The sequence below is a fragment of the Lepisosteus oculatus genome, chromosome 10 (assembly GCF_040954835.1).
Source record: "Lepisosteus oculatus isolate fLepOcu1 chromosome 10, fLepOcu1.hap2, whole genome shotgun sequence".
Taxonomy (NCBI): Eukaryota; Metazoa; Chordata; class Actinopteri; order Semionotiformes; family Lepisosteidae; genus Lepisosteus; species Lepisosteus oculatus.
Window position 1 is genome coordinate 43,949,137 of NC_090705.1, and position 8,436 is coordinate 43,957,572.

General features: G+C 42.2%; 2 long non-coding RNA genes across 2 annotated transcripts; both read left to right on the forward strand.

The window, feature by feature from the left end:
* The first annotated feature begins 3 nt into the window (after positions 1 to 3).
* On the forward strand, positions 4 to 1,190 carry LOC138241611 (uncharacterized). The gene is made up of 3 exons (XR_011190868.1): positions 4 to 202; positions 867 to 946; positions 1,103 to 1,190. It is a non-coding gene; the product is annotated as an uncharacterized lncRNA (long non-coding RNA).
* An 18-nt stretch (positions 1,191 to 1,208) lies between these two features.
* On the forward strand, positions 1,209 to 8,065 carry LOC138241610 (uncharacterized). Its single transcript, XR_011190867.1, has 4 exons — positions 1,209 to 1,388; positions 1,484 to 1,618; positions 6,399 to 6,573; positions 7,220 to 8,065. It is a non-coding gene; the product is annotated as an uncharacterized lncRNA (long non-coding RNA).
* The last annotated feature ends 371 nt before the right edge of the window (positions 8,066 to 8,436 follow it).

Consider the following 8,436-nt stretch of genomic DNA (forward strand, 5'->3'; position numbering starts at 1 on the left):
CCTTGGAGGACCCTGCTCAGAGGAAGCTCACTGGATACCAGCTGTGTGACTGGTTGATGCCCATTGGTAAGCAATGAAGTCTGTGGTTTGAACAGTAGAAAGTGAAGAGGTGCTGCAAGCAGTCCTTGAAATTCCTGGATGCACATGGATCTTGGAGCAGGTGCAAGGGTGGTGTAATAGAGGACATGTCCCTGGAGCAGAGGTGAGTTTCACTCTTTTCCGGTCTAACCTTATCCATTTCAAACTTGATGCTATATAACCTTTTAGTATTTGCTTGTTAGAACTGTTTACTGAAGCTGAAAAGTTTCTTCTGGAGTAGGCTACATGTTAAGCTCTTGGATCTCTTCTGGTGTATAACGTCACGCTTTAACATGCTGAACTGTTTCTAGAGGTGAACCTTTTTTGGGCTTTCTTCTGGGTAATTTTTACTCCCCGTTTGGTTGAGGCATTTGTATACTAATGTGCACTTGACTGGCTCTGTAAGGCAATTACTGCTTTGCATCGGATTTATTTCATGGGTGCACACATGTAAATTGGTTTTGATGCACAGCAGTACAATAGTGAGTTGGCACACCAACAGCCTCCTCCGTAGACTCCTTGCTGGTTACAGCATATCAGCCAGGTACTCGCGATGTGTTGGCACAGGAACTGCTCTCCTCACAGGGGAGGAACTGCACTGGATCCCTCCCCTGTGGCAAGAGCCCTTGACTGGGGGTTTTCTCTTCACTCTCTGCAGGGTGTTTTTCCTGTTTTATCTTGGACAGATGCTGCACCATAAACATTTGACGTTTAGTACAAAACTGGAGCTGGGAGTAATTGTTCTTACTGTTTCTAAGTGCAGAGGATCATAACAATCTGTCTACTAGGTTATCTGCTGCCAGAAGGGTTGACCAGGCTTTTGCTCCCAGATGGATGACCTCTCATCACCAGAAGTGGAGTAAACTGAGTAATCTAATTATCCCGCTGCCTGATTAGTTTACTCCTAACCCATCTTGCATTTTTAGTATAATCATGTTCTGCTTAATTGGTTATCCTTATCTTTTTGGCTTCGATGTAAATGACTGTGGGGGGGGGGGGGGGGTCTGATCTTTTTTTTCCACAGGATGCAGTTTTCCCATAGCTGTCTTGGTGGAGAGCAAGGAGTGCTACTGCTTGGGAAGTGGACTTGGACTCCTCTCTGTGAACAAGGGGAGATGCAGGTCAGTGTGAGGGGCACTTTTAAAACTGCATCTGCATGGTGGTAGTGTGGAGGAGGAAAATGGACAGTCCTGTTTTGTCCTTGCAGTTGGTGCACTGAGAGGCAGCTGTCAGATGAGGACTGTCACTGGAAAAAGGATGCTTTTGAAGTTTTCAGCTCCTGGTCTCAAGAGAAGAGTGTTGGTATCTTGGTCAGTTATGTTCACAGAACCACCTCTCTCAATGAGGCTAGACCACAGTGGTGCTGAGTGGTATGATTGACTCTGGAATATTGTTTGTGATTTAGAGTGGAATGCCCCAGTCCCCAGTGCTCCCCAGTCCCTGCCCACCTGAATGCAGACAGTGCTGATGACGTCTTGTTTGGAGATGAGCTTCCATGGAACAGACTTGGCTGTCTGAATGGATATTGGGAGTGTGACCTGTGAGTATTGAAGTCCTGCAGGTTGAACACTAGAAAGCAAGGAGGGGTTTTAAGCTGCCCTTGGTGAATCTGCTGGGCACCTGTGGATGTTGGAACACATGCAAAGGTACAGTAGTCATGCAGGACACTGTCCCTACTGCAGCGGTGAGTTGTGGGCTTTTGCATCTTGTCTTTGATTTGGGAAAGTGTAGAGTTCAAGTTTCATTATACTTATATACAGGTATATGGTATAACAAAATGCTATTTGGCTAGCTCTTGGATGTTAAGCAGTACAAAACAATACTTTTGTATAAGAAAATAGGCAATGTGCAAGATCATACTTCAACTATGTGAAATAAAGGATAAAACATTTTATGGAGAGTGAGCTTCTTGGCAAGTGAGGTAGATTTCAATGTGTGCGTTTTAGATTTGATTGAGGGTTCAGCTCATGGGTGAGAGGCTGGAAGTTTAATAGTTGTGTAGTGCGTGGGTAAAAACTGTCTGGGCCCAAATACTCCGGTACTGGTTTCCAGATGGTAGAGGCTCAAGCAGTCTTCTTGCTAGGGTGTGTGGGGTCTTTGCTTAGAGCTTTCCTCAAGCACTCTCCATCATAAATGACTTGGATGGGAGAGTAACCCCAGTGATGGACTGGGCAGTTTTCACCACCCGCTGTAGGGCTTTGTGGTCCGCAATACTGCAGTTGCCATACTACACTGATGCAACCTGTGTGCTTTCTGTAGTGCATCTGTAAAAGTTGGTGAGAATCTGGGGACATATCTTAGCCGCCTTCAACCGTCTTGGGGAAATTCAGGCTGTGTTGCACTTTCTTAATCAGACAGGTGGACAATGGATTAAGCACACACCCCGGGGGACTTCTGTGCAGTGTTGCTGGAGGTGCGGTTTCCAAGCTTGACAGCTGGAGGTCTGCCTGTCAGAAAGTCCCGAATCCCATTGCAGAGGGTGGTGTCGTGACCCAGTGCATTGAGTTTCTTGACTAGTTTCTGGAATGATGGTATTAAAAGCTGAGCTGAAGTAGATGAATAGTAATCCTGTGTTTTTTTTTTTTTTTTTTTTTTTATCCAGATGTGGATAAAAAGTGTTGCTGGCTTCAAAATGAGCATAAAAGGCATTGAGCTCATTAGGCAGGGAGGCATCATGGACAGATGGTCTGCCTTTTTGTAGTCTGTGAGGGCCTGTATACCTTGCCACATGCGCCTTGGGTCAATAGTGCTGAAGTGTTACTCCAGTTCCTGTTTGAGTGTGATTTTTGCATGTTTAATACCTTTCTTTAGATTGATACTGGCTGACTTCAGTTCTGATTTATTGCCCGATTGAATGTTGCAGACCTCTGTTCATCCATGGTTTCTGTTTAGGAAATGCTCTTATTACCTTTGTCACATAGCCAGCACATGTCTTGATGTAGCTAGTGACTGATGTATATTCCTGTATGTTGATGCATACTGTGTGGATGCCTCTTTTAAAAACACCTCAGTCAGTGCCTTCAAAACAGTCCTGCAGGAGTGATTCAGCTCCTTCAGGCCACACTTTCACTGTCCTGACTGCTGGTTTCACTCACCTGTGCAGCTGTCTGTGTGTGGGGAGGAGAAATGGTGATTGTGGTCTGTTTCCACACTGGGGGAGGGGTATGGCCTTGTAAGCATTCTGAATGTTGGTGTAAACGTGGTCCAGAGTGTTTTCTCCTCTCGTTGGGAAGGAGACTTGCCGATTGGTATTTCAGGAGAATGGGGTTGAGTTTGTAAGACTAGTCACCCAAAATGATAAAGGTTGTCGGGATGTGCAGGTTCTTTGCCATTAGTCGGGGGTGGATGTAGATGGCAGTCATAAACGGTCTGAACAGTAAACTGCTACATCTGTTTTCGTGCAATATGCCAGGGACTTGTGCAATACAACTTTGTGTACTGTTTTGGTTTATTCTTTGTATGTTCTGGACTGTGAGTAACTCTACTTAGTGCACTTCTCACTGTACTGATTGTATTGTATCATTCATTACAATGCTGTTCACTTTAGCTGCTGTTGAACTGCAATTTCCCTCATGGGATCAAAATATCTACCTATAATAAGTTTTAAATTCCCTCAGCAGATAAAAGGGGTGTTATTTGATCATTAGAAATTCCAGAGTGGGTGAGCAGTGTTTCATGATGGAAGATGTTGCACCATGTGTTAATAAAAATGCAAACTCCCCCACCTCTGGATTTACCAGACTCTGTAGTTCTGTCCATGTTGAAGGCAGAAAACCCATCTAGGTGTATTGCTGAGTCTGTAATACTATGTTAGCTAAGTTTTGGTGAAAACATGAGTCAAGAGTTGTAACTGAAATTGAGAACTAGAGCTTGATTACTAAGGCTCCTGCCTCCTTTAGAACTAGGAAACGAGTCTTGCTAGCTTATACAAAATGTTTAAATGTCTTTTCAGTTTGAGGCTTAGTTTTGTGATTTCTGGTGGGCAATTTTAAGCATCCTTAAGCTTAATCCACACGATTAGTAGAGCTGTTGGTCTATTTCTTGGAAATGCTTGTCGGTCTTGGTTAAGCAGTGTCTCACTTCACTGGCTGTCTTTCTGGCTCTGAAAGCCTGAATTTATTTCATGGGTGCACTTTGAAGTAAATCTCTTTAGATGCACTGCAGCACAAGAATGACTTGGCACACCAGCAGACTCCTGGCTGGTTACAGCTCTGAGGAGATGGCATGTCAGCCAGGTTCTCTTGATGGGTGTTGGCACAGGAACGGCACTTGAACCCTCCCCTGTGGACTGGGAGGTTTCCTCTTTGCTCTCTTCAGGGTGTTTTTGTTTGTTTTCTCTTGAACAAGGTTTGCTGTGAAAATGTTGAAAGTGGAAATGCTGGCTTGACTGTTTTTAAAAGGTGCAGAGGATCAAGTCTAAATCTGCACCTGAGTTACTTACAGATGTGGTACGCTTTAGACTAGGATTGCAGCTGGGGTTCATTGTAAGGATTAAGATGCCTAAAACCAAAAGTTTAGCACTGAAAGTAATGCTGTCCGTTTTGGTGCAGAAAGGGGAGGGATGAGTTTCCAGCTGTCTGGAAGTGGATGTGTGCTGTGCTTTGTGAAAAGGGGGAGCTGCAATAATATTTATGCTTTTGTTAGAGGACTTTCTTCTTGTAGATGTTTACTTTTTTAAAACAATACTAACTGCTACATTAAGTTTTATTGTTCTGTGTATAAGTGTAGTACTGATGTATACTATACAAAATGGTGCATGGTTTTGCTCAGAGTATCTTGTACAGCAGGTCATATAAAGGAGATGTGGCTGTAAAAGTGTCAACTTGTGCAAAGTGGTTGTCAAACCTGAACTTTGAGGAGTTTCTATTCATTGGGGAATGCAAGACTTGGTTTGATCTGTATGTGTGCAGGCTGTAATCACCCTGATGGTAGAATGCATGAAGTGGCTGGAAGGTTTAAATCCATTGGTTGTGACCCATCACTAGGTTTTGAGTGCTGCTGGTGTGCTTTTGAGTTTGTTCTGAATGTTTAAGCTTTAAAACCCTTTCAGTCCAGGATGCAGCCGTTTAGTACTGAACATGGTCAGTGTTTTGGTCTCATATTCCTGTGGATCTCAGGATTATTGGGGTGCCCTGAATTTTTCTTTATGTAAAACCAAAAATTTTAATTTGGTTTTTAAGTCACATTTCTACAGCCCTAGGTACACATTTTAGTGTGCTTAAAAACGCCTGAATATCAACCACTATTTAATTGGGTGTAAAACTTTTTGAGATTTTGACTTGTATGAAATCTGTACTGCCTTTTAATAGAAGATGGTTTTATTTAAAATGAGTTTTATTTCCATGTTTGGTCTACATGAATAAAAATGTTAATGGACTTGGTCATTCCTTTTTACCTTGGTTATACAATAATGGAATCTAAGCTTGATGGTTTTAGATAAAGGTCTTTCTCTATTTATTGCTTGTGTAACTGGTTTGAACAGTTAATTTTCATAGCCAGTCACCAATCTGTTAATGTCATGGAAGTAAAGTATGAGCCTTTTATATGCTGGGTGAGGCTTTTAGATTCTTTTGGATGCCTATGGATCTTGGAGCTGTTGCAAAGGAAGTCTAGGAGGACCTTGTTCCTGGAGCGATTGGTGAGTTTCACTTTCCAATAACTCATTTCTCTAATCAAGTCTAAATCAAATATAAACACTTAATTTTGTCCTTGCTTGTAAGACATTTTTTAAAAAGCTCCTTTTGGTTTGGTTAAGCTCTTGTTTATCTTCTGGCAGAGCACATTATGCTTTAATGTGCTAAACATCTAGAGTCATAGTGATGTAGTTTTTCTTTGACTTTCTTCTGGGTAATTTTTCCTCCCTGCTTGGTTGAGGTATTTGTATACTAATGTGCACTTGACTGGCTGTCATTCTGGCTCTGAAAGATGGAATCAGTGCTTTTGTATGTGATTTTATTTCATGGGTGCACACATGTAAATAAATCACTTAAATACCGAGCAGTACAATGGTGACTTGGCACACCAGCTGCTCCCTTCAGTGATTTCTTGCTGGTTACAGCTCTGTGGAGACCACATGTCAGCCAGCTTCTCTTGATGGGTGCTTGGCACAGGACCTGCTCTTCTCCCAGGGGAGGAACTGCACTGGATCCTGTGCCAAGAACCCTTGACTAGGGGGTTTTTCTTGGCTCTCTGCTGGGTGTTTTCTTGTTGGTTTGTCCTGGACAGGTGCTGCACTGTGTTCATGTTGGGAGTGGAAATGCTGGCTTGACTGTTTCTAAGAAGTGCAGAGGACCTGGTCTGAATCCTTCTCTCCATTTCAGGCTCTATGCTGCTAGAGGAGATGAGCAAGCTTGGGCTTCAGAGGGAGGTCCTTTCATCGCCCAGGAGTGGAGCACAGATGGGGCTGGTCGCGGGGGTCTTTCAGTGAAGGTCCGCTAGAGTTGTGTGCTTGTCTGAAGACTGCAAGTTAAAGGCAGCATCAGAGGATCCAGTCAGGTGAGTGAGACAAGTTCTCATTTTGAGTACACTGGGTACATGGGGTTTCATTTGAGTACTTTGGGTATATGTTGATTTGTTTAGGTACAGTTGTGGAGATTGCATGTCAAGTTAGATAATTGAGTATATTGGTTAGGCAGCTGTTGGCATGTGCATGGGAGTTGTATAGTACAAACAACTTTTTCTTGCCTAAATGTTTTTACTTTAAATTAACATGAAAGATCCTGTTATCTGAGGAATGTGGAGGAATCTGAAACCCTGCACTTTTAATGAGGAATTGAATATTTGAGAATGTTAACAGTTTTAATTGTCTTGTCTTAAGCTAGCACACCTAGGAGGAGAAGCAAGTGGATTTATGTCCTTGATAAGTATTCAAGAACAATTTAGTTCCTCAAGGTTGAGGGAAGGGAGAGGTTTAACTGGCTGTTTTGGGGAACTTGTGTGGGAATGTTAAATGCTTTAAACAAGGTATTAGAAATGGACTTGAGTTCTGCACTCTGTTTTTGCTTTATCACATTTTAGGGTGGTTTTGTTGGTTTGTCCTGAAAAGGTAGTACTGAACATTTATAGTAGTTTAGGTCAAACTGGGTGTTGGAAGTGGAAATGTAGGCTGGACTATTTCTGACTAGTTTTTTTTTTTCTTCAGGTTCTTTGCTGTCAGGGGGATGACCAGGCCTTTGCTGCCAAGAGAAGACCTTCACCAGGACAGGAGCCCAGATGCAGCAGACTGGGTAGCAGGTTCTGTCTGCAAATATCTTGATGAATCTGTTCCCATCCCAGAAGCCAATGGGCAAATCAGAGGATCATTAAAGCTGCTGTAGAAGTTTCTAATGACAAGCAAAAAATGAGGGGGGGTCTTTTTTTGGGTTAATTGTGGGCTGGAAAGAGGTTCAGGTGCTTTTGATGGTCCAACAGGAGCTGTGAATCTCTGCACACCAGCCTTGTAATGGCTGTTAGGACCTTGGCTTGTAACTCAAGCACCTGAGCCACCTGGCAGGGAGGAGACAGTGACTTTTGGTGCAGGAACAGAGAAAGAGTTCCAAGTTTTGTAACTTGGTAGCTACTTTGCACATTCTTAGCCATTTTGAAAAGCGTTTGAGAGGCTAAGGTCAAGCAATGATTTATTTGCATGGGTGCACACATGTAGATAAATCTTGCCTTGGCTGTAGAGTAAAAGTGAATTAAACCTATTAAGTAGGCATGAATAAAAGGAAAACTAATCCCATCCACTCCTTTAGGAAAGGTTTACCCGAGTGTGGCTCTTTTTTTGGTACCTGCACAGAAAGCTCTTGTCATGGGAGAGGATTTTTGTTTTATGTTGTGGCTTTGTAAATACTTTGCCAGAGAATGTTCTCGTGTATTGAATGTCTTTTTGTCTGTATGGGATGTTAATAAAGTACCAATTTTTTTTTCTTGTACCACCACTATCAACATAAGTTGCTGTTAATTATATTAAGTACATTGTGCCACTGGATCTGCTTTTTCCTGTAGTTTTTATTTGGACTACAATTTTTATTTTTATTTGCTTCCTAATTGATTGGTTTCACAATTTATTTATTTTTTTTTTACTACTGGGGAGGTTCAGGTCCTACTTTTTGGGTACATTTGATGTAAGTAGAGGATGTTTATTAGCATTCTTTAGGCATCTAAGCTTTGGTATATATTTTTAGGCATTGACAATGTAAAGCACAGAATTTTAATGGTTTGGGTTTATGAAAGTTATTAGATTTTTGCCCCTGGGTGGTTTGTGCCTTGTTCAGTTGTGTAGAAATGAAAATGTACTTTATTTTCTTTGTAAAGTAGAGGTTTTTAGAATGAAGGTGTCTTTGGTTGTGATTGGCTCGGCTTTGATTTTCTTCAGTT